The sequence below is a fragment of the Pleurodeles waltl genome, chromosome 11 (assembly GCF_031143425.1).
Source record: "Pleurodeles waltl isolate 20211129_DDA chromosome 11, aPleWal1.hap1.20221129, whole genome shotgun sequence".
NCBI classification, from domain to species: domain Eukaryota; kingdom Metazoa; phylum Chordata; class Amphibia; order Caudata; family Salamandridae; genus Pleurodeles; species Pleurodeles waltl.
In genome coordinates, this window is record NC_090450.1 from 316240147 (window position 1) to 316267350 (window position 27204).

A 27204-nucleotide genomic window follows, 5' to 3' on the forward strand; every position below is an offset into this window, starting at 1 on the left:
AGTGTGGTATAGACCTTCAGCCAAGGGGCTCTCTGCCCTGTAGCAGAATCTATGCTGTCAGCAACCATGAAAACCAACATATAAAATATGATATGCCCTCCGTCCTGCAGCGGAGGATGCCTCATTGCCCTTCCTTCCTGCAGCTGCGGCTGACTCCTTGCCCTTCCTCAATGCACTTGGGGCTGACACCCTGTCCGCCTGGCTGACAACCAGTCAGTAATATAAATGGGCAATGCTCCTGATAACGCGTCCTTCTATGTCAATTTATACACATTAGGACTCGTTTTAGGCTGATGAATCTTTTGACCCAGTGGTGAGACACCGTAAGACGAGGTAACTAATCAGTATGTCAAGCAATATATCAATAATGTTATCAACATATATCACCACAATGTATTTCACTTTAGACATTTGTTAAACTGTCGACGCAACCATGACCATGAATAACCACACCTTTGTTGAAGTTTTGTGAATTTTATTCCCTATTGATTACAATCTAACAGCAGATGTATTAATCTCAAAACCAAGAAGCAAAGGAGCATAGTCACGATATGGCAATTATGATAAGATTTTGACAATATGAAGATGACAAACATTTAGCCACTAATATATGATATATGCACAAATCAAAGAAGTAAAATAGCACGTATGTCTCAGTTCAGCATAGCACAATGTCAGTCACGTTCGTCGTGTCAGTCAAGGTGAACCCTAGCCTCACCACTAATTAGCATTAGCATGTTGGACTTCATGCAAAAACAATTTAGAACATCGATTTGGAAAACATCTAACTAAGGTCTCTAATCAAAAATACAGCAGTTGGTACCTAGAAAGGAAAGGCAAATAGACGAATTTCAGTCGCAACAGTCATAATTACCCTCCTCGGAATGAGTCAGCATACAGGATCAGTCTTCGTCTTCAGGACATCAGTTATATCGCCGTTAGTCTATCTAGTCTAAGGACAGGGGACACTTCCTTCATAAGGAAGAAAGTGAAATGGGGCGACTAAGGGTGAGGATGGTTTTATTAGGTCTCAAGTCACCAAACAGAGTGACAGAGTTTCTGGATGCAATCGATATCATTCCCTACCTAGTTCTCTTGAGTCTCCTGTGTCATGAGTTTTTATCCCCTTTTGGCAATACCTTCCCCCAAAATTCTATTGGATAGTCATTTCACCCCACTATCTGTAACCTATCAAATTATATATTAAGTAATGCACTTGTCATTTCACGATAAATTATAACACTTTGATTGGTCTTCATAATTTATGTTTTTCGTAGGTGGCACATCCGGGGTTACTTCATTCTTTGGCACGTTCTTCAGGTCAAAAGTTCTCTTTTCCATGGTCGAATGTCCTTGAAGGTTTCCATATTCTGTTGCAAAGTGTATAAACTTTATACTAAAGCAGCTAGCATGCGGATGAGAAAAACTAGCATTGTTGCAAAAACAAAGAAGAGAACAAATGCTGGGTCATGGCCCTTTTGCAAGTCAGCACACTGGAGAAACAGAAAAATATGCTTTAATATGAGAGCTACACAGCCAGTTTTTCATCTCATGCTAACTTAAGGCTTATGGATTCTAATAAGTGCAATCTTCGTATGTTTTAATCAAAATACAAGTAATCATTTCTTCTTATTAATATTAGTATATGCGTACAATAATTCTTCACGTTTAAAATACATTTCAATTAAGAATATTATTAATGCAACATTGTTAAATATAAGCATTTCACATCTAAAATAGGTAATATTTAAACTACACTCTCTCACTCCTATTAATTTAGCAGTAGGAGGCATTCGGAGTTGAACAAGACAGAGTTTACCATATTCTCATTATGTGGAAAGAGGGAAAATGCTGCCCAGCGACCTCTGACCCTCACCGCCACGCAGCCCCCTGTGTGACCGCTGACCGCTGCTGTATTCTTCTGCCTGCGTCGAGTGCCAGTGCCCTCCTTCTCTTCTGTTCCCACGAGTGAGTGCCTGTACTTCGCCCCCATTATACCTGTGTCCTTGCCGCCTTGTATTGTTCCCCTCTCCTTGTTTTGCCCAGATTGTGATCCTTATTTTCTGTTTTCTCTGCGCTCCGCGTCTCCCCCTCGCCGCCCGTTTCCCGCTGCCACGTCCCGTAGCTCCGCCCCCCTCGCACCCCATTGGCTGCCCCGCTCCCACCTCCCAGCTGCTCCTCCCTCTCCCACTCATATGGAGGCAGCGCAGCCTAAGGCAAGCCTATCTGCGCCCGTCTGCGCCTGGCCCGCGCCCAGCGCCAGACCCCCTGTCCCCCGCAGAGGCCAGCCCACCCGCAAGACCTACAACGCCGCCACTCTCATCGCACTCAACACCGGCCGGATCCCCGGCTGCTGCAGAGCCACCCCTAGACGCACCCACGGGCCCTTCACCTGCCAATCCTGCAAGTTCTCCTGCATCCGAACCCGGACCGCACCCGCCAAGCCAAGCACCAGCAGCAACCACCTGAAGTGCATCCTGCTCAACACCCGCTCCATCCACAGACACGGCGTGGAACTCTGGACCCTGCTCAACACCACATCTCCAGACGTCGCCTTCCTCACAGAAACCTGGATGAACGCCTCCTCAGCGCCCGACATCGCCATCGCCATCCCGGACGGATACAAGATCACCCGGAGGGACCGTGTCAACCAGACAGGAGGAGGCATCGCCATCGTCCACAAGAACACCATCCGCATCACGACCAACTCCGACGACACCCTCACAGCCGCCGAACATCTCCACTTCCAGATACACACCGACCCCAAGACCACACTCAGAGACACCCTCATCTACAGACCCCCAGGACCCCGCACACAATTCAGCGAAGACATCGCAGACTTCGTCAGCCCACACGCCCTCCCCTCCGCTGACTACATCCTCCTAGGGGACCTCAACTTCCACCTGGAGAACAACAACGACAACAACACCACCACCCTGCTGGACAACCTCGCCAACCTCGGACTCAAGCAACTGGTGAACACCCCCACCCACTACGCCGGACACACGCTTGACCCAGTCTTCTCCTCCAGCAAGTACATCTCCTTCAGCCACTCCACCGGACTCCACTGGACAGACCACAGTTGCGTCCACTTCAGCTTCAGAAGAACCACGACTCACCACCACCCACAACAGGCTTCCCTCAGGAGCTGGAACAAGATCACCACTGACCAGCTCTCCACATCATTGAGCCAGAACCCTCCCGCCAGCTCAGCGGACCCCAACCAAGCAGCCAACAACCTCACACAGTGGATCCCCAACTGCGCTGACAACCTCGCACCTCTGAAAACCCACCCCACCAGGCCCAACAGCAAGAAAGCCTCCTGGTTCAACAACGACCTCAAGAACTCCAAGAAGAACTGCCACACCCTCGAGAAAGCCTGGCGAAAAAACCCGACCACAGACAACATGAGCGCCCTCAAGCACGCCTCCCGCAAACACCACCAACAACGACATCACTCCCTCACAAGACCTCTGCGACTCACTCGCCTCGTTCTTTCCCCCCGCAAGATCGCCGACATACACAACAGCTTCGGCGCACAGACCACGCACCCAACCACCAAACCGACACCCCCCAACACCACCCTCCGCGCCTGGACCCCGGTCAGCACCGAAGACACCATCCATATGATGAACACCATCCATTCCGGATCACCAACCGACCCATGCCCCCACCACGTCTTCAACAAGGCCGACTCCGTCATCGCACCCCATCTCCGGTACATCATCAACTGCTCCTTCAACACCGCCACCTTCCCGGAGAGCTGGAAGCATGCCGAACTCAGCGCCCTCCTGAAGAAACCATCAGCAGACCCCACCGACCTCAAGAACTACCGCCCCATCTCGCTCATCCCGTTTCCTGCCAAAGTCATCGAGAAGACCGTCAACAGACAGCTAGCCACCTTCCTCGAGACTAATGGATCCCTCGACCACTCGCAGTCCGGCTTCCGAGCCAACCACAGCACTGAGACCGCCCTCATCGCAGCCACTGACGACATCCGAGCCCTGCTCGACAACGGGGAAACAGCGGCCCTCATCCTCCTGGACCTCTCCGCAGCATTCGACACTGTCTGCCACCGCACCCTAATGCAGCGCCTCAGCAACATCGGAATCCAAGACAAGGCACTAGAGTGGATCATCTCGTTCCTCGCCGGAAGAACCCAGAGAGTCCTCCTCCCCCCGTTCAGATCCGAGGCCACCAAAGTCATCTGCGGCGTACCACAAGGATCATCACTCAGCCCCACCCTCTTCAACATCTACATGAGCCCCCTCGCAACCATCGCACGCCAACACAACCTCAACATCATCTCCTACGCCGACGACACCCAGCTGATCCTCTCCCTCACCAATGACCCAGCTACCGCCAGAACCAACTTGCACGAAGGGATGAAAGACGTAGCCGAGTGGATGATGAACAGCCGCCTGAAACTGAACTCAGACAAGACGGAAGTCCTCATCCTTGGATCATCACCCTCTGCCTGGGACGACTCCTGGTGGCCCCCTGCCCTGGGCAGCGCACCCAAACCAACGGACCACGCACGCAACCTGGGCTTCATCCTGGACTCCTCCCTCTCGATGACCAGACAAGTCAACGCCGTCTCATCATCATGCTTAAACATCCTACGCATGCTCCGAAAGATCTTCCGATGGATCCCCACCGAATCCAGGAAGACGGTCACCCAGGCACTCGTCACCAGTCGACTGGACTACGGTAACACCCTCTACACCGGAACCACGGTCAAACTACAGAAAAGACTCCAACACATCCAGAACGCCTCTGCACGCCTCATCCTTGACATCCCCCGACACAGCCACATCTCCGGACACCTGAGAGACTTTGTTGGAAAATGGGTTATTGGTAGGGCAGGTAGGTACCTACACCTAGCAACAAGCCACTAACCTCCATATAGGTACAGTTGGGTCTCAGTAAATTAATCCCAGCTCAACCCTTGGTAGCTTGGCATCGAGCGTCAAGGCTTAACTTAGGAGACAAAGTGTAAAGCATTCAAATATCACAAAACAGTAATTAAATAAAACACAGGAAACAGTTTAAAAATCCAAAACCAATTTATAAAAATAGTTTATATTTTTATCTTTAAAATGACACAAAAACGATTAAAATCGGTTCAGGGGAACCGGAGATATGAATTTTTAAAGAATTATTACTTTTCTAGCGCTTAGAAACAAAAAGCGCCAATCGGGTCATCTGGTTGCACCTCGACCGGGGCAAAGTCAAACTTTCAGGCCGACCGCGATGGAGCCCTGCTCGGCTACAGGTCGCGGGAGGCCTCGGTTAAAAAGTTACCTTCTGACTTAGTCTTTATTTTGAAGTTTTTCTTCACCGGGACGAACCTGCCAGTTGAATCCGACCTCCTGGAGCCCTTGTCCGGATACGCGATGTGGGTTTCCTCGGTGGAGACTTTTACCTTCGGACTTAGTCGTTTTTTCGAGATGAAAATCCTTCGACCGGGGTAAACCTGGATCTTGATCCGACGTCCATGGAGCCCTTCTCGGATACGATGGCTGGGAGGTCCCGGTCAACTTTTTACGTTCGGACTTAGTCTCTTTTTTTGATGTTTTTCTTTACCGGGACGAACCACGAAGTCAGGCCGGGTCGCGGTTGAGGCAAGCCGGCTAGAAATTCCGCGGCGGGTTGGTCCCTCTCTGGAGCTTTTTTCCAAAAATTCTCAAATCTTTTCCAAACTTCTGGGGCTTCACCCAGATGTTCTTTTAAGGTTCTTTTGGGGTCCACAGCTCACCCCAAGGGTCCAGAAGTTCTGTGATGGTCCTTGGGGGGTGCGGACTTCAACTCCCAGAATGCACCTGGCGCAAACTCCTTTTTGGCCACTGGACAGTGGTCAGCTGGTCGCTTTCTTCAGGAGTTGGTGCAGGGGACTCTGGTTTAGCAATTTTTCACCTGTAGCAAACAGGGAGTCCCTCCTTGAACCAGTTGAAGCCAGGCAAAGTCCTTCTTGTGGTGAAGCCCAAGTGTGCAGCTGGTGCAGTCCTTCTGAGTGCAGGGTCCAGGTGCAGGCCAGGGGCCCAGCAGGGCAGTCCTTCTTCTTCTTTAGTTCCTTTCTTGTTGAATTCTGGAGGGGATCTGAGGTGTGGGTGCATGTCTGCCAGTTTTATCCATGCTCCTGGGTGAAAAGCAGGGGGGCCCTGGTTCTCCAATCAGGGACAGGGTCGTCCCCCTGTGATGACCACTTCCTGGGAAGTGTGGCAAAAATCCATCCCAGAAGGCAACAGTCTCTAAAAATCCAAAATGGATGAATCTGATTTTTGGAGGAGAGATCTGGCTGAGCCCACCCACTGGTGTGGCTAAAAATCATAAACACACCCCTCTCCTGCCCTCTCCTAATCTAATCAAGGGGGCACCTAGCTGTCTGGGGTTGCAGGATGTGGGGGTGTTGCTGGGTGCTCCAGATGTCCTTCTCTGCCTTTGAAGACCAGTTTGGCAGCCCTCCCCCTTCCTGCCTCACCATCTGCTGAGGGGAGATTCTCTCCCCCAAGCACATTCCTTTGTGTGAAGCCAGGCCACTTCACACCTCATTAAAGTAGCCTGGCAGAAGCTGCTGCAGGCTGGCCAATCAGAGCACAGCAGCAAAAACAATGCAGAGCTGAAATTGGCAACTTTTAGGTAAAGTCTAAACTTTTTACCTGAACTAGTTATATTAAATCCAACAACTGGAAGTTGTGGGATTTATTATAACAATCAATTTGATACCAAATTCTTGGTATGTAACATTTAAGGAGACTTTAAAATTTAAAATAAAGTCTGCCCATTCTAGCCTATGAAGGCCATTTACTTCAATGAGGGAAAAACGAATTTGGCTGTTTTTACCTCACCAGGGCTTATAAATCTATTTTTATAAAGTCCCTGCTTATAGTTACATGGCACCCAGCCCTAGGGGCACATAGGGCACACCTTAGGGGTGACTTATATGTAAAAATAAGGTAGTTTAAGACTTTGGAAGTACCTTTAATTCCAAAGTCGAATTTGCATATAACTTTAATTTAAAAGCAGCCAGCAAGGCAGGCTTGCTTTTAAAATGACACTGGGCACCTCAGCAATGCACCTAGGTGTGCACCACCTATGCTGTGGTCCCTAAACCTACATGCCCTACCATATACTAGGGACTTATAGGTAGGTTAACTTAGCCAATTATAATTAGCCTAATTTGCATATCCATTTTACACAGAGCACAGGCCCTGGGACTGGTTAGCAGTACCCAGGGCACCATCAGAGTCAGGAAAACACCAGCATAAAGTGGAAAATGGGGGCAAAAAGTTATGGGGCCTCTGCAATCAGCCCTAGTTTCTCACACAACCCCCCCCCAGCCCACACGCCCAGGAGACTCAGCCCAACCCTGGGAGAGTCTTCCTGGCTTGTTAGGCGAGGAAGACAGTGAAGAAAACTGGCTGTCCCTTTGCAGGGCCTACTCTGCCTTATATCCTCCTGTCAGGGTCACTCCCTCTGGGTAGTGAAGCCATCCCAACAGTAAAAGGACCCAACTCAAACTGAAACTTTCCTCTAGGGGGGTCTTCCTCCTCTCTCTCTGCCAACTTGGGTAGTGAGGTGCCCACCTCCCCTACTCCTAACTTTGCTAGGGCAACACCTAGCTTACCCAAAGAGGTCACCCAACACTTGAGCAACCCCACCATGACCAATAGGGTCAGGGGGCCTACTTTGCTATTGGCCCTGGGGTCTGCCTCCCAGGCCAAGTACAGTGCTGCCAGGAAGGCTAGCACCCAGCAGAGGCTACTGACAGCTGTCAGTACCCAGAACCACACCCTAAGCTCTCCACTGACAGGTGGATGAGCTGCTTTAGGGGCAATTGTGAGGTCCTGGCACCCCTCTTGCTGTCTAGAGTGGGGGGCTACCACTTCCTGTGGCAGACACCCTCCTTCCACTCTCCCTTCTGTCAGTGCAGGGGCAACACCTTGCATCTGGACAGCTGCCTGACTACTCAGGACTTCCTTGGGGTCAGGTGAGGCCTCACCAGTGCCAACTCTGGGCTCCCCCCCTACTGGGGAAGAAGGCCCTTGGCTCCCTGGAACTCTCTTTAAGAGTGGCCTACCCTTCCTTTTCTTCTTTCTTTTTCTTGGGGACCCCTGTCTCCTAACTGTAGGGACTGACTCCCCAGGACTTTGGGTTGGGGGGGCGCCCTGGGCGACCACCCCATCTGTGACCAGACTCACCTCTGGGAGGTCATTGCCCAGGATACAATCTAGGGGAAGGTCAGCACTGACTACCACCCTAATCCAGTCAAGGATACCCTCCCTCTCTAGGGGCACTATGGCTACAGGTTTGGAGGTGACCTCCCCTGTGGCTATCCTGACTTTCTTTGTCTTTCCTGGGACATACATGTCTGGGGTCACTAACCGGTCACTCACTATAGTGTGACTGGCACAGGTGTCCCTCAGGCCAGTGGTAGGGATCCCATTCACTTGAATGTGGTGGAAGTGCCTACTCCCACCCTCAGGGATCACCAGCTTACCATCTGGTCCTGTCTCCCAGCACAATGCTAGGAGGACTTCATCATCTGAGGAATCCTCCTCTATGGCTACACTGGACAGCCCAGTGCTAACCACCTTCCTTGGACAGGCTGCATCTCCTCTGAAGTGACCTGTCTGCTGACAGTCAAAGCAAGCCCTACTGTCCAAGAGTTTTTTTAACCCTGGGTCTCCCTGTCTCTGCTTGTCAGAGTGGGAGTGGGATTTACTCTCCTCCTTCTTAGGGTTCTGGGGTACAGAGGGAGTCTCTGTGGTGGGCTTACCACCTCCCTCCTTAGGTTTTTGGGGACCTGTCCCCCCCTTCTTGGAGTCTCCCCCCTGGGACTTGACAACCACCCTGGTTCTCAACCACTCATCAGCTGCCTCCCCTAGCTCTCTAGGGTTGGTCTGCTTAGAGTCCACTAGATGCTGGCGTAACCTTTCTTGGGTACAATTGGTCAAGATGTGCTCTCTCATGATCAGATTGTATAACCCCTCATAAGTATCTACTTTGTTACCAATAATCCAGCCCTCTAGTGCCTTTAGTGAAATGTCCACAAAGTCAACCCAAGACTGGGTACTGACCTTCTGGGTGTCCCTTAACTTCATTCTATATTGCTCTGGGGTCAGACCAAACTTCTTGGCTAAGCACCTCTTCATACTAGGGTATGAATCCGCCTCCTCCCCCCTTAAGGTCAGAAGCCTATCCCTCCCTGAGTTGGGGACCAACTCCCACAAAAGGGAACCCCAGTATTGAGGCCTAACCCTTCTCATTTGGAGTGCCCTCTCAAAGGCCCCCAGCCACTTATCTATGTCATCCCCCTCTACAAAAGCAGGAACCACCCCCTTGGGTAATATGGGGCAAACTCCCCCACCCATGGACACCTCAGCTTCTTTATCGCTGCTTCCATCTCTTTTCTCTTTGTATGCCCACTTTTTCTTTTCTAGGGCCAGCTTCTCTGCTTCCAAAGCTATGTATGCTAGCTGGGCCTCCAGCTCTCTTTCTCTGATGGATGGGTTCTCTCCTCCTGAAAGGACCCCCTTCCCACCACTAGCTTTGGATCTGCCCCTAGTGACTGTGTTTACTGAGGACCGTTCTTCCTCATCCTCACTTAGGCTCAGATGCCTTCCCTCCCCTGAGTGGTTAGAGCTTGCATCCTCCCTTCTTTCTCCCTCCTCTGGAGCTTCTTCTGACTCTACCTCTTGGGCCTCAGCCCATGCTGTCAGGGATGTGATCAGGATTTGCTTCCTGAGATCAGTGGTTGCAGGCAACCCTCTTTCAATACACAACCCCCTATGCTGGACTACTGTCAGTGTGGGTAGGCTAGCCAGATCAAGCTCCATGGTTCCCTAGTTTTGTGTCAACAAAAAGTTTTTGCAAAAATTGGAAACAAGAACTTAGAAAAATTACAAAAATTCAATAATTGAAATTAATCCAAATTAAAAATTAAAAACAATTTTTGCACTAGGACAATTTAAAGGATTTTTAATTTGTTTTACCCAAAACTGTAACGTGATATTGAACACAAGTACAGGATCCCGTCGCTGCCTCCAATTATGTTGGAAAATGGGTTATTGGTAGGGCAGGTAGGTACCTACACCTAGCAACAAGCCACTAACCTCCACATAGGTACAGTTGGGTCTCAGTAAATTAATCCCAGCTCAACCCTTGGTAGCTTGGCATCGAGCGTCAAGGCTTAACTTAGGAGACAAAGTGTAAGGCATTCAAATATCACAAAACAGTAATTAAATAAAACACAGGAAACAGTTTAAAAATCCAAAACCAATTTATAAAAATAGTTTATATTTTTATCTTTAAAATGACACAAAAACAATTAAAATCGGTTCAGGGGAACCGGAGATATGAATTTTTAAAGAATTATTACTTTTCTAGCGCTTAGAAACAAAAAGCGCCAATCGGGTCATCTGGTTGCACCTCGACCGGGGCAAAGTCAAACTTTCAGGCCGACCGCGATGGAGCCCTGCTCGGCTACAGGTCGCGGGAGGCCTCGGTTAAAAAGTTACCTTCTGACTTAGTCTTTATTTTGAAGTTTTTCTTCACCGGGACGAACCTGCCAGTTGAATCCGACCTCCTGGAGCCCTTGTCCGGATACGCGATGTGGGTTTCCTCGGTGGAGACTTTTACCTTCGGACTTAGTCGTTTTTTCGAGATGAAAATCCTTCGACCGGGGTAAACCTGGATCTTGATCCGACGTCCATGGAGCCCTTCTCGGATACGATGGCTGGGAGGTCCCGGTCAACTTTTTACGTTCGGACTTAGTCTCTTTTTTGGATGTTTTTCTTTACCGGGACGAACCACGAAGTCAGGCCGGGTCGCGGTTGAGGCAAGCCGGCTAGAATTTCCGCGGCGGGTCGGTCCCTCTCTGGAGCTTTTCTCCAAAAATTCTCAAATCTTTTCCAAACTTCTGGGGCTTCACCCAGATGTTCTTTTAAGGTTCTTTTGGGGTCCACAGCTCACCCCAAGGGTCCAGAAGTTCTGTGATGGTCCTTGGGGGGTGCGGACTTCAACTCCCAGAATGCACCTGGCGCAAACTCCTTTTTGGCCACTGGACAGTGGTCAGCTGGTCGCTTTCTTCAGGAGTTGGTGCAGGGGACTCTGGTTTAGCAATTTTTCACCTGTAGCAAACAGGGAGTCCCTCCTTGAACCAGTTGAAGCCAGGCAAAGTCCTTCTTGTGGTGAAGCCCAAGTGTGCAGCTGGTGCAGTCCTTCTGAGTGCAGGGTCCAGGTGCAGGCCAGGGGTCCAGCAGGGCAGTCCTTCTTCTTCTTTAGTTCCTTTCTTGTTGAATTCTGGAGGGGATCTGAGGTGTGGGTGCAGGTCTGCCAGTTTTATCCTTGCTCCTGGGTGAAAAGCAGGGGGGCCCTGGTTCTCCAATCAGGGACAGGGTCGTCCCCCTGTGATGACCACTTCCTGGGAAGTGTGGCAAAAATCCATCCCAGAAGGCAACAGTCTCTAAAAATCCAAAATGGATGAATCTGATTTTTGGAGGAGAGATCTGGCTGAGCCCACCCACTGGTGTGGCTAAAAATCATAAACACACCCCTCTCCTGCCCTCTCCTAATCTAATCAAGGGGGCACCTAGCTGTCTGGGGTTGCAGGATGTGGGGGTGTTGCTGGGTGCTCCAGATGTCCTTCTCTGCCTTTGAAGACCAGTTTGGCAGCCCTCCCCCTTCCTGCCTCACCATCTGCTGAGGGGAGATTCTCTCACCCAAGCACATTCCTTTGTGTGAAGCCAGGACACTTCACACCTCATTAAAGTAGCCTGGCAGAAGCTGCTGCAGGCTGGCCAATCAGAACACAGCAGCAAAAACAATGCAGAGCTGAAATTGGCAACTTTTTAGGTAAAGTCTAAACTTTTTACCTGAACTAGTTATATTAAATCCAACAACTGGAAGTTGTGGGATTTATTATAACAATCAATTTGATACCAAATTCTTGGTATGTAACATTTAAGGAGACTTTAAAATTTAAAATAAAGTCTGCCCATTCTAGCCTATGAAGGCCATTTACTTCAATGAGGGAAAAACGAATTTGGCTGTTTTTACCTCACCAGGGCTTATAAATCTATTTTTATAAAGTCCCTGCTTATAGTTACATGGCACCCAGCCCTAGGGGCACATAGGGCACACCTTAGGGGTGACTTATATGTAAAAATAAGGTAGTTTAAGACTTTGGAAGTACCTTTAATTCCAAAGTCGAATTTGCATATAACTTTAATTTAAAAGCAGCCAGCAAGGCAGGCTTGCTTTTAAAATGACACTGGGCACCTCAGCAATGCACCTAGGTGTGCACCACCTATGCTGTGGTCCCTAAACCTACATGCCCTACCATATACTAGGGACTTATAGGTAGGTTAACTTAGCCAATTATAATTAGCCTAATTTGCATATCCATTTTACACAGAGCACAGGCCCTGGGACTGGTTAGCAGAGTCAGGAAAACACCAGCATAAAGTGGAAAATGGGGGCAAAAAGTTATGGGGCCTCTGCAATCAGCCCTAGTTTCTCACAGACTTGCACTGGCTCCCCGTCAGCAAGAGAATCACATTCCGTCTCCTCACCCACGCACACAAGGCCCTCCACGACCTGGGCCCTAGGTACCTCAACAACCGCCTGACCTTCTACACTCCCACCCGCCAGCTACGATCGACCAGCCAAGCCCTCGCCGCCGTGCCACGCATTAGAAAAGCCACCATGGGAGGAAGATCCTTTTCCTGCCAGGCAGCCAAGACTTGGAACTCCCTCCCATCCACCTCCGTCTGACCCTAGACCACCTCTCCTTCAGGAAGCAACTCAAGACCTGGCTGTTCGAGCAGAAGCGGTCCCCCCTCCCCCAGCGCCTTGAGACCCTCCGGGTGAGTAGCGCGCTATACAAATTTCTTGATTGATTGATTGATTGACTGGGTCTCGGCTCGGGTTTTTAATACTGGAGTGGGCCTTTAATGGCCAGTGTAGCCCACTACAGCGGGCTATAAGGCCATATTTGCAATTGTTTTGATTCTAGTTTTCACATGGAATCAGAGGTTAGAATGGCTTGGCCTTGGTTCTGGAATATGCCCAGATACATCATTATAGGTATCCATGACAACACCAGGCAGCCTCTAGAGAGTCTTGCAGCATTATTTGTGCACTTGTCAGAGGAGAATCAGGTACCTAAAGGAGATTCTCCCACACAAACAAATTGCATAGAAGGAGAGCAGAATGTACAAATCACGTGAAACTAACATTTGAGGAGGAGTGGTTGAAGCACCATCTAATGTAGGACATACCAAAACCAGGAGGTAAGACAATAGGGCAAAGCTTCTATTAATGGGGCAGTAGGAAGCATTCAGAGGTGAATGAGACATAGTTTACTATTCTTTTAATATGAGAAAATGGAAGCCAGAGGGGGTTTAATATTGAGAGGTAGGCCTTGTGGTAACAAGCAAATGTTCTTCCTAATTAAGAGATGGCATCAGTCTTCTTCCCATAGCAGAAAAAGGGAAATTTATTTGTGGAACTCTTGAAGAGAAATACTCAAAACCCACGAATATGAAAGGAATAAAACAGACTGCAACATTTACAGATTACCTGGTGTGCTGCAAAAGTTTGGACTCCCAGTTCTGCCAGCACAACCACAGCATGCAAAATCGAGAGTTCTGCATCAGGTTGGGGCAGCAGCTGTGCCAAAAATGCTCCTGTTTACACAGAGAGAACATAAGGTGAAATATCATTGCCATGCCATTAGCAGTCTGCGCCACTATGTTCTTGTTTCTCAGAAACAATCTGAGCACCAAAACATAAATATACATCTTGCACAAGGAATATTCTAGCTCCCTGTTAGGCACAATTCTGCTTTTTCCTGCCCAGGAATGCCTTTATGATGACACCAGGCAAGAACAAATACATTTGAAGTCCAGCTTTAAGCAGTGCAGGACCCCTGACATTCATTAGTCGGTGGCCTTTGATGGAAGGGAAGAACATGTGTGAGTGAGACAGATTTTCATTGGAGAATTGCCTTCTTTTTTTACAAAACTGGAGCCGGTTTTCCTAATTGGAAAACAGTGTGTGTCTAAAAAAATAAAACGCACATTTTTGCAAACATTATTTAGGTGCCAGCAACGTCCCATGGACCCCTGCCTGCTCCTTAAGAAAACATCTTTTCAACATTCACAATGAGGAATGGGTCCTTTGGGGACCTCTTTGCATTTTCAAATGCTATATTCCCTCCTTTGAGGTGGTGGAAAACTATTAATACTTTGCAACCAATGTCAATTGCAGAACATTAATACACACCATAATCAAGGGTGTAGCTTAGTCAGTAAGACTAGGGGGGTGTAACTGTTGATTTTACGACAAGTAAGTTGGCATATCATGTTAATCATTACATGAGAAGCAGCGCATGAGGGGGCTTAAGGGCCAGTGGAAAGGGAAGAGAGTGCAGATTGTGAGGGGTACTTGATAAACAGTATTTAAAAATCCCGGGGCCTTATTTACAATCCCTTTGCGCCACTGCTATGTCATTTTTTTCGAAGCAGCGTTGGTGCTAGCAGTGCACTACAATGCTCCACATTTACAAACTGATGCATCGGGCCCAATGTGTCATTTTGTAAAGCCCTGTGTCACATTTTACCTGCGCCAGGTATAATGTATGCAGGGTAGGCGTTTCCTTGGGAAAAACCACACAGAACTGACTCAGTGAAATTTACAACTTTTCACTGCATCATTCTACGACTTCACTGTGTCAAAATGTTATTGGCTGCTCAGAGCAGGCATAAAATTGATGCAAGGCTTTTTCCTACAGGACTCTCCTCGCATTGCTGGAGTTGCGTCAGTTTAACTACGTAACTCCAGCAATGCATCAATTTAGCGCCAACAGATGTTTCAGAATTTCTGACGCATTGTGAAAATGTGCGCCATGAACTCTGTATTGTAAATGCACCGCATCCATGGCATTGTTAGGGGATGTGCAGCAGGTGCAAGAAATCTGACACATAAATGACAATGCGTCAGATTCTTGTAAATGAGGCCCCTAGTGTCATCTGACAGACACCCTCTCATGCCTGACTGAAAGCTCCTGTACCCAACTATTTACTAAATACTATATTTGTTAGGGGGTGTAACACCTTCCCGGAAGCTACGCCCCAGACCATAAGGGACTGACATTTGGAAGGAACACCCTTACCATGCCTCTTCCAAATACTGATTCCTTATGGTTTCCTAAACCAGTTTAACAATTCGGAAAACCTTTTCTGAATGATTAAATGGGCTTAATACAGTTCAAAAATGGCTTTAGCATTTGTAAATCCACTGATTTACCGAATAAGAGGGGTTGAAAATTCAAAACCCCTTTGTACAAGAGGCCCTTGGTTATTAACAGGTGTTCAGTTTTGATGACATCCCCAGGAATCATAAACACTAGCACTAGTCTGCCTTAAATCTGGAGCAAAGCACAATGTGCCCCCCATTAATGTCCACTCAGTACAAGAACCAGGGTATATTTAAACGTATCTATCGAACCATTTGTGCACTGACATATTATCCCTTTGAAATTAGACTCTGAGACGATTTATTTTTATTTTGAATGTTAGCCTACAGCAACTATGAGGTTTTGGCTGCTCTGGCAAAATTAAATGTGGCATTTATGGCTCTGATGTTCACTCTTACTCTTTTATGGGCAGAGAGCTATGTTTATGACTAATGCAGGTTTCATGCCAACTGTGGAACTGATTTTTGCTCCGCCCTGCCAGTTGTGAGACATGTACATACCCAACATTCATTAAGCACAACGAATTACATCACTGTTTTTTTTCAATTTTGAAAACTGAATTGTTTAATTTAGTCAATATATATATATATATATATATATATATATATATATATACACACCATTCCCTGGTTTGAAATCAGAAAGTCCATTCCATTGTGTTTCAAGTTCCTCTTTAATAACCAGTTTCTCAAATTCCATGTTATAATGCCGTATTCAAGTTTGTAATGTTTATATAACTGTCTCTGCATTTTGGGGAAAAAAATCCCTTTATCAGGAGAACAAACTTTTGGTTACTATAGCACACAATTCCCTCTATCATTGTTTAGGTCAATAAAAAAATAAGTATGTTAAACATAAATCAAGAAATTGAAACATAATATCTCTGTTACATAAGGTGAATGAGAAGGGCAGCAAACCTATACACATTCAACATGAGTTTCATAACGCCAATTTCTTTTTTTTTTCAAATGTCCACCCTTCTCCTAACCATAAGACTCATTTAAAGCACATTTCTTCCATGTCGGCCGTAATTCCCCATTTCATTCTCTCATTTAATGCATGTGGTCTCTGAATGTTTAATTAATATGTCCAAAATGGTTGCCTTCTTGAAGTTAAGTTACTTCTTCCAACTTTTTTTTTATTTTTCAATTATCTCATCTGGGAAGGAAGATAATGAAGCTTATGGTTTCCCCTTTTTGAAGCTGCCACAAATGATCTGCTATTTTCCATTCATGCATTATTTGTATATTTGTTGTACAGGTGTGATTATATTTTCTTCTATTTTAATGTAAAGAAGTCCACGCATGCATGTCAGTGCCCCTGTAAAAAATGATGGTTGGATTACTTACTGGCAATCTTCTACCATACTCTCTTTTTCATCCCAGTACTTACTACATAAGGAGAATGGTCCATTCCCTAAGGCCACCACACCTTAATACACTTTCTAATTTCTTGAAAAACTAATATTTTTGCTCAGTACCTACACAGGACACATCCTGCATGGTTCCATAAATGTTTTGTTTAATTTAGCTAAAATCTTAGCTAAAAAGAGAACATCCTTGAAAGTATGACATTATGTTGACTTCTTTGTAGGATGTAGCTTCAAACTCTGGCTCAAGGCATTTGGGAATCTGAAGTTCCATTCACTTGGATAAACTATGAATGGATGTAAATGGAGGAGTGCCATTGAATTTCCAAAACATTTTCCCAATCAGATCACATGCAATACGCTGGAAGTAGTTGTGTTGACCATGTCTGAAGTGTCAGGTGCGTCCTTTAGGTACAAGGATCAATGCATTGGAACCTAAAGTTTAAAAATGAATAGCACTTATAGTGGTAATAATCAGGGCATCAGCACAGGCATTTAAAACGCAGAATGCAAGAAATATAACTAATGTTTTAGGAAAGGGCTAACAGAATCTGCCAAACCCCATTTCTTTCCTCTAGTAAGTATGAAACAAGTGCAGCCCACCTTTTGACAGGCATACTAGTCTGAGGGCATATTGCTTTGGTGCCATTCAGAGTGCCTCACGTCATGAAATAGTCCCCGTTGGCTGGTAGCTAAACCACAGGGGTTTATACAAGGGTTAAAACACAGTTTGCTGAATACAAAACATGGAAACTGTCTCCCCAAGATATCCATGGGTATTCATTGTAAGAATTGCACACCTGTAAAACAATGAGTACAGTGTAGGGCATAACAAAGGGTGCGCCTTATTATTATTATTATTGATAAATAAACAAGGCTTCCCACTTTCCACTTTACCGATTTTTACACTCAAGCAGACAATAAACATTATATTCTCATGTCTGCATTATAAAAAAAAAAAAAAAAATACAGAAAGGAAGTCTTCGTTTGAGAGTGGCTCTCCATGCTGTGAATCAAAAGTGCCAGGCCTAACCTGTGCAGACTGAAAAAGTGGGGAGTAAAGAAAGGTTGAGAACGTGTTAAATACCGTGCAAATATTCACGTTTGCAATATAATGCCAATATTTTGTCTTATTGTATTATTGTGCTATATGGATACTTTATAGTGCGAAATTATGACTGGCATCCAGTTGTGAGTATACATTTATCATCTAAATAAATCTGGAAATCTACTTGTAACTTATTTTTTCAGTGAACACAAAATGAATATGGATAAATACCAATAAAGGGAACAAAAATATGGATACATAGAAATGTTAAAAACACAATTACGTACATACACAGATCTCATACAGACATATAATAAACATCATAAACCAACAAACTATCATAACATAAAGCTATAATGATAAAATCTATGTTATGTCTCCACTGAGGTAACAGATAAAATGCCATTGCCAAAATCTCATAGGTAAATGGTGAAATACATAACAAGAGGGCATTTCGACCTCATGTAAAATTTGTTGTGGTTTGGTTTAGCTCTCTGACATTGTTAGCCTAATGATGTCAGAGATTAGAAGGTGGGATGTCGAGGGATTCTAAGAGTGGCAGTTGGAGAAGGGAAAAGAAGAGAGGAAGGAGCCTGGATACATTGTGGTGGATGCTGCATTAATAAAGCTCTTCTGAGTAACCTTAACTGAGTGGGCTCACCTTAACAGTGGCGACGAGGGACTGCAGCATCCACCGATTTGATGAATCTCAGCGTATTGTTGATTGTCAGCCAATTTCGGCGTGTGGTGGAGGGCTGTTGCCATTGAGGACTCTCGCAGCCATTCTGGTGAGGCGCGGCGAGCTGAAGAACTGCTGTTGTTGTACCGTGTTGTGTGCACCGCCTTCCACATGGGTGTGTGGATTTGTGCTGGAAGCATTCCTTGGGATGTTTTCGCCGCTTTTGGGCTCATGCATGTAGTGGAGCGCGTTGTGTACCGCTCGAGCACAGCGTGCACAGGGAGATTTTGTTAGTGTTTTCATTTGCGCATTGCATGAGCGTGGCTTGAGTGTGGCTTGCGCAGGAAGAATTCAGAGGCTGGCACATTCACTCGGACGTGTCTGGAGACTAGCATGAATGTCAGATCTTGCGTGTTTTTGTGAGCGAATTGACTAGACCGGCAACTTTTTCATTGGCACATCTTAACTTGATTTACTTCCTGAAATTTGTGAACTCATTTCCTGATTCAACAAAGAAGCTGGAATGCTAATTATAATCACAGAAGAATGGTAATTTTTTGTTTAAAGGAGGAAGGAGTAGAAACAATGTTATATATTATTCCAAGTTGCTTCTGATTTCTTACTTTACAGACATAAGAAGTAACTTGGAACTTGAACATTCCATGTTTTTTAAAATTTTTATTATTGGCTGCAGTGTGTGTTAATTTTAACATAACTTCTTATTTCCTCATTATTTTTTTTCTTGTTGATTGGAACTTATTGCTACAATATGGCTCAAATGGCTCCTCTCAGTTTCTCCCAACCACAGCAGTTTTTATCTGAACGAGGTGAACCTGTTTTACCTTGGAAAAAATTGATTAATCTTGTTGAGTCTTATTTGATTGGCATTGGTGGAGAGAAATTCTCGCCTGCAAGGAAGCAAGGAATCCTCTTACATAATTTGCGTATTGAAGGAAAAAATATTTATTGCAGCCTAATGTCAGTTATGGTGCTAAAAAACACTTTGGTACTTGGATAAATATTGATATGGAAAGATTTACATTTTTCTTGAGAACACAAGCCAAAGATGAAAGAGTGGGAAACTACATTGCATCTCTTAAAACATTGGCACAGACCTGCAAATTTGCTGATTTAACTGATTCTCTTATTAGGAATCAGCTTGTAAGGTGTACCAATAATCCAAGAGTGCAAGAAAAATTGTTGACATAAAACCCTTCTTTTTATGCGAAGCCATTACTATTGTGGAGAGTATGGAGCATGATACCTGTTGGGTTAAGGAAATGAAGGACACTGCTTCAAATTGTCTTGCTTATTCTGCACCAGTAGCTAAATCCTCGTTTAATTCTGCAGTGGCTAGAGTTTCAGCTCAAGAAAGTTTGCAAGAAAGAGACATCATACAAAAGATAGCAGCAAGCTGTCTCAATGGGGACAATGAGATGCCCAAGGAGTCCAAATGTAGATGTTACAAATGTGGTAGTTCTGGACATTTAACAAATAACCCAAGATGTTCTGCCAGGAATATCAACTGCAGGAACTGTGGGAAGAAAGGACCTTTAGCAAAGGTTTGCAAGAGTCAGAGGATAAACATGGTGGATAAGGCATCGTTGAGTCAACAAATGATATTGAATGTGAATTGTCCTGATAATCAATGTCCTTCTACAAGTGGTGGTACTAAACTGGTGATGCCAAAATGCGACATTGAGGTTGACGGGAAAATTGTTCCTGTCCTTGCAGTGTCAGGGCCTCCTTTCACTTTGAATGGGGATTTTTTTTTGGAGATGACAACATTGAACTATCACCACCTGACATTGACCTCATAGGTTATGGTGGACAGAAGATTGATTTATTCAGCTATTCCTTGATGCCAATCAAATTTATAGGGCGAGAAACAGTAGGGAAGATTTATGTGGCTAAACGAGGAGACAATTTGTTGGGTTGGAGATACTAAAGGGGCTTGTGTATCATTCTCAATCCGAATTCTCCTGAGCAGGTTCTTTCTGTATCACATGTAGGGGATGATGCCAATATTGTATCACATGTAGGGGATGATGCCAATATTGTGGATACATTTCCTGAAGTATACAGTGATAAATTGGGGTTGTTGATGGATTTTACATATAGTATTATTTTGAAAACTTCTGCTAAACCAGTAGTGCATAAAGTGAAAAAGGTACCTCATTTGATGTTGACTCCATTGCAGGATGAACTCAATAGGTTGTTGAGTTTGGGAGTCATTGAATAAATTAAAGCTTCAGAATGGTTAGCCCCTATTGTTTTAGTGCCCAAGGATAATGGATCTAAAATAAGAATGTGTGTGGACTTGAGGAGTCTCAACCAGTGTATATGGGTGGATCGTCAACCTTTACCAAATATTAATGAAACCCTGACTATGCTTTCACATTCCAAAGTATTAAGTGTGATGAATTTGTCAGCAGCTTAGCATCAAATTTTACTCCATGAAGACTTGAAGCACCTTACTTCTTTTGTTACACCTTTCGGAGCATTCAGATTTTTTAGGATGCCTTTCGGTGTAGCATCAGCTGCTGCGTGCTTCCAAAAGGTGATTAAAGAAGTACTTCAGGGTCTGGATTCGGTCCTGTTTTCCCAAGATGATATGTTAATCTATGGTGAAAATGAGGAGAAACATTACACTGCTCTCAGAGCGGTCTTGAAGAGGTTGAAAGAAAAAGGAGTTAACCTTGAAGAAGGAAAAATACAAATTTAGGGTTGGTACAGTTTCTTACTTAGGGCACACTATCTCAGGCGATGGTATTAAATCTAAAGTAGCATTAGCTAAGTCAATTATATCGATGCCTGCTCTTTCTGACAAGGATCAAGTACGATCTTTTCTTGGTCTAGCTGAATATTATTCAAAATGTATTAAGAATTTTGTAAGTGTGGTGCAACCCTTAAGAGTCACGTTAAAGAAGGGTATGGGTTTTGTATGATCTTCAGAGTGTGAAGAAGCCTTTTATGTTGTAAAATCCAGAATTGGAGAAATGCCTACTCTGGGGCATTTTGATACTAAAAGGAAAACCTTGTTGTCCACTGATGCAAGTCTGACGGGTCTTGGTGTGGTCCTCTCACAGATGGTGGATGGTGAAGAAAGAGTGGTGGCTTTTTCTTCTCATTCACTTAAAGAAGCAGAAGTACGTTATTTCAGTAATAGAGCGTGAGGCCTTGGCATGCAATTGGGCTATAAATCATTTTAGGTACTATCTCTGGGGGTGTCCATTTGTACTTAGGAGTGATCACAGGCCGTTGGTGCAGATGTTTTCTTGACGTAATATAGAAAAGACAACCCGCGTATCAAACGCTGAGTAGAAAATTGGATGGAGCATAATTTTCATGTTGAATATTTGCCTGGGAAGGAAAATATTCCAGCTGATTTTCTTTCTTGATTACCTTTGGCGGATCACACTGCAGGTGATCAGTTTCCAATTTTGTGGGTTAAAGAATCAGATATTGATAAAGAAGAATGGTTGTCAGAGTGTGAGAAGGACACTGTTCGCAAGTTGGTTTCTGACTATATGGTGGAAGGCTGGCCTGGTTTAAACAGCTGTTCGGAAGGTGCAGAGGCATTCTGGAACGTCAAAGATGGATTAAGTATTGTTGAAGGTAATTGGTACAGGTGTGATAGATTGGTTCACCATCTCGATTGTATGAGAGACTGGTTAATTTGGCTCATGAAGGACATTTAGGGAGGCCTGGTCTAGATAGACAAGTTGAGGCGATTGTTAAAAATGATGTGCAGTGTGCAAGCAATGATAAATCCCAAAGTGTGAGGACTGTTCCTTTATCTCCTGTTCTGGTTCCTGATGAATCGTGGTGCAAACTAGGATTGGATCTAATGGGACCGTTTGAAACCTTACCTTATATTGAAAGGTTTGTAATTGTGCTGGTTGATTATACTTCCAAGTGGGTCACTGCCAGTTGTGTGAGTTCTATCGCTACTAATGTCATTATAGAGTTTTTAACTAATGTTTTTGCATGTGAAGGTATTCCTAAGGTGATAGTCACTGATAATAGTGTATAGTTCACTTCATTAGAGATGAAGAATTTCCTTAGCAATTTTGCCATTTCTCATTTTTGCACTGCATTATATTCTCCCCAGGCTAATGGTTTGGTTGAAAAAATGAACCAGTTAGTGAGAGCTAGTGTGCAGACTGCTATCGATAATAAACTTCCTTTAAAAACTGTTCTCAGGGAGAAATTGTGGGCCCATAGGAATGCTAAAAATACTGTTACTGGTATGTTTCCTTTTAGAATCTTAAGAGGTAGATTGGCAGGATCTAAATTAAATCCATTGTGGCTGTTGCCTGGTAAGGAATGTGGGGAGATGCCAGTTAATGGAAATTATTGCGCGCCAAGCTAAATATAAGGAAGCATTTGATGACAGACATAGTGCACGTCAAGGAGTTTGGCATGTAGGTGATATGGGGTATATAAAGAAACCTATATGGAAAAAAAAGGGTGCATCCAAATTTATGGGACCGAAGAAGATTGTGCAGGTCATAAAGAATGTTCTGGAAGGAAGTGATGTGTGGAGTATGTCACGTTTGGCTAAGTGTGTGGATAAAGGATCGTTGGGTGAGAGAATATGCAAACAGCTAAATATTGGTGGGTCTGACCCTGGTGGAAAGATTAGGAGGAGTGTAAGGGAAAAGATGTTTCCCAAATATTTAGAGAATTTTGTACGTTAAGGCATCTGTGATAGTAGTATAATGTATAATTGTATATTAACCATTAACTCTTTTACCTTTAGAATCTTTAGGATTGCATTAATTCCATTTACTTATAGTCAATGGGGTTTACTATTATTCAAGTTTGCATTGTTGTTTTTTTTCCTTTTTTCTTGTTTCTTCATTTTATTTGTTTTTTGATGTCATTGTAACATAAGCTAAGCTAAATCTATATTTGTTGTTACTGTAGAAGGGGGAGATGTGTTGTGGTTTGGTTCAGCGCTCTGACATCATTAGCCTAATGATGTCAGAGATTAGAAGGTGGGATGTCGAGGGACTCTAAGAGCTGCAGTTGGAGAAGGGAAAAGAAGAGAGGAAGGAGCCTGTATACATTGTGGTGAATGCTGCATTAATAAAGCTCTTCTGAGTAACCTTAACTGAGTTGGCTCACCTTAACAAAATGTATTCAGTCACCCATAACTGGTGTTGTTAAAATGTCTCTGAGAGTTTGTTCCAGGCAGTGGTGTTTGTGTTTTGTGCCCATTCTTCAGAGTCCATGTACTGCATGAATGGTACCCTGCCCCAGATACTTTGCCCTGTGGAACTTTACAACCTACTTGTGTAAAGCCTAGTAGCCTGTTTGAAGGTTGGGGGAATGCACATTCATATCCTGATAATTATTGTGATCCCTCCAACAGCATCGCCCAAACCCCAACTCACGTATTTAGATGTCCTGCGGTGTGTGCAGCATTGGAGAGAGCCTGTCTAGGTTGCCTGGTCTGTGTCTTTTCAAGACACATCCTCTGACCAGATTAGTTGGTGACGCCTCCTTCATTTGTAGAAGCTTAATTATTCAGCACCCATTCAGGATACAAACGACCGTTAGCCAGCTCTTCTAGATAAACATAATACCAATTTATTAGGGATAGAATAGAAAGACATGTACATGGAGGATGCTCTGTACTAGTGTACACTCGAGCAGCCTAATACAAGGAAGTAATACATGATCTTTTATAGTATTAAACCACAAACATAATTCAACGTCTTATTGGTTCTTTGGCTTTGACGTATGATTGACGCATGACTACTTCTCCATTATGGCTGAGGTCGTTTTTCCTGTCATACTATATATAGTAACAAAAAGCCTAGAAAAGGATTTTACACAAGGTGGCCTACGTGCCTAATATCACATGGTCCATCTTGTGACAGAACTTGAGAACATCACGTACTCAGACTGGTACTTTCCAGAAGGGAGATTGCTTCAGCTAGCATGCAATGACGAGGATCTTTCATGATGTCTGTTCAGAGGGCAAGCCTTGCAACATAATGCGTTCCTAGCAGTAGCGAATTACATTTGTAGGCCTCTTTACTTAATGATAGGCCTGTGCAGAGATTGTCATTGTGTATCACAGGGGCCACTAGGCATAGCATACCTAGGAACTGTAAAATGCAATTCGACATTCCGCCCTCTGATACTCAATGACAAATCTAAGGGTCATGGTGTATTGCTCTCATTTATACCTCTACTGGTGACAGTTTCTTTTTTTTTTTTTTTTTTTTTTTTTTTTTTTTTCAAGAGTAGGGCCAGGAAGGATGGACAAACTGGTATGAGCACACATATCGTTATCAGTGCCACGATCCCTATCGCTAGTACCTCTACCAACCAGGTACCCCAACCCCTGAACCATGCTGCTACTCGATCCAGTATTCCTCTGACGTCTGTCCCATCTGCCACTTTCCCAGCTCCTTCTTCTTCCTTTTTTATATCCTCTATTTCCTTTCTTATATTCCCCACGTTGGTGTCCTCTTCCTGCGCACCCCGCCAAGTGTTCTCTTTTCCCCCTTCTGTAATTCGGTTCTATGTGCCATTTTTGGTAGCACGAATGCTAGGTAGCAGGTACCTTGCCAACCTGCTGGCAATTCAAAAAAAATGCAGATGTCCCACATATAATAAATATTCCTTTGGGAGGTGTCAGGCCTATGGACAAGCCTGTTGTGTCATTTCTTTTGTAGTCCAGGCTCAATGTTGTATTGCAAATACTATGTCCCACATCAATTCTGTGTTTGCTAGTGTCTGCGTTACCTCTTGAGCATTTTAAACACCATGGTGCCTTTATTTCTGTATCTATGGCCAGGCATGGTATTCGTTGTTCTGAGCCATGATCCCTTTCAGTGTAACCCTTCCCTTTTTCTGTTGTAAATGCATTCAATAAATTCTCTTCTTCTTTCTTCCGGTTCTAATCTCCTACACTTCTTTCTTCTCCTTCTATCTTTTTCCTTCAATTTATTTTACACTCTTTCTACCAATTTTCCTTGCATATCACCTACATAAGGTTCGTCTTCCAAACCATAGTCATCCCTTTTTCTCCTCATTTCTCCTATCTTTATATTTTCTCTTATTCTCTCCTTTTCCCTTTTCCTTGTTCTCATTTCTTTTAAATTTCCCCCTAACATATTATCTAATATGTTACATGCCACGAATTCTGTGAGGGGCATCTAAGTGTAATTTCTTTTCTCCTGGCTAGTGGTCGGTAGGTGGGTACATATATAACAATCAGACACATTTGCTAGTTCTTTGTACATTGATACCATTTGCACAAATGTATTGACCTTATAATCTTCTCCATCTTCTTTCCATTTTGTATATTTCACCCATTTTGTTTTATCCTCCACCCTCTCATGTTATTTTTAGATATTGTTGTTCTCACCACCTGTTGTTCTTTCACCTTGGCCATTTTTGGGGATGTAGTGTTCCTGGTCGAGCCATGGAATGTGTATGTCGTCTTTATATACTATCAGGATTGTTGTTATTACTATAGCTGCTACTGGGGTGAGTAATGCTGTGACCACCACAGGCCACTTCTTCTGCTCCTTTTTCTTATGTTGTAATCTTAAATCTATGTCGCCTTATAGGGTGTGGTCAGATGTGGCTAGCACTTGAAACCAGTTCTATTGGTATGTAACCTTTGGTACCTCCTTATTCCTGTAGGAGTGCCACACGAGTAGTCTATTCCTTCTGTATATTTTCGGGGCGACGTTGAATGCTATTTGACACTTGTAGTTATGCAGAGTATAAAGGGATGAATCCCAGTGTCCAGTTCTAAGGGAGTTGGGTGCGATAGTCCACTGACCAGAGGGATGGCCCTTTTGTCCTATTTTTGCTGTATTCCTAATTGGAAGAGGCACCTCCCAATGGGGCTACAAACCGCACTGATCCTAGTGACCAGCCGCTTCCGTAGGACTGGGATCTGTACCTCTTGGCGCAAATTTTTCTAGCGGACTTTTAGTATTCTGTTCATTTATATCCTGATGTCTTTAATACTTAAGTGGCCTTGCTTGACTCTCCGACTCCTGTGGAGAGTAGCACGAGCAGTTCTGAAAGAATATCCTGGTGTCTTGAGGACCCGCTTGCACCCTCCGACTCCTGTGGGGTTGCAGCACGAGCAGTCCAAGAACAATGCTCTGGTGTACTGGGGAACCCGCTTACACTCTCCGACTCCTGTGGGAGTGTAGCACGAGCAGTTCCGTCAGTGTTGACTGGTGGCGCTTGTCGAACGAAGGTTGTACCGCTGTGGTGAAGGTGGCATTACTCTCATCGGCAACTTTGTTGGCGGCTGGTCGTCCTTTGGTCCAGCGGCCTTCTTGGTGTGTGAGGTATGGACCCAGGATGTGATGCCCTCACACTTGGCTGCTGTGGCTGTTGTCAACAGGACTTGGTATGGTCCCCTCCACCGTAGTTGAAGGCAGTGACGTCTGGTGTGGCCTTTACCCACACCCAGTCTACAGGATGCAGTTGTGTTCCGGTGGTGTACCTTCTTGGTGTAATAGCTGTGGATCCAGGAGGTCATTCCCTCCTACTTTTCAGGAGACCCAAGCCCAATCTCCCTGTTGGAGATCATGTCCAGGTAGTGCTGTCCAGCCAGGAAGGGCCTGCAGCACCTAATGCTGAAGGTAAGGCAAACTGCTGTCAAAATGTCCTATCAGATAATAACTTCTCAGCACCAGACATGTTCATAGGCCAGTCAAACAGTATCTCAGTCGGTGCTCACTTTGACAACTTTGTCAAGGGTGCCTTTCTTGACCAATGAAGCAAGCGGTATTGCATCAATCTAGAACCGCTCAGCAGATGCACAAAATCTTATAAAGGGACATATCTGACTTGTT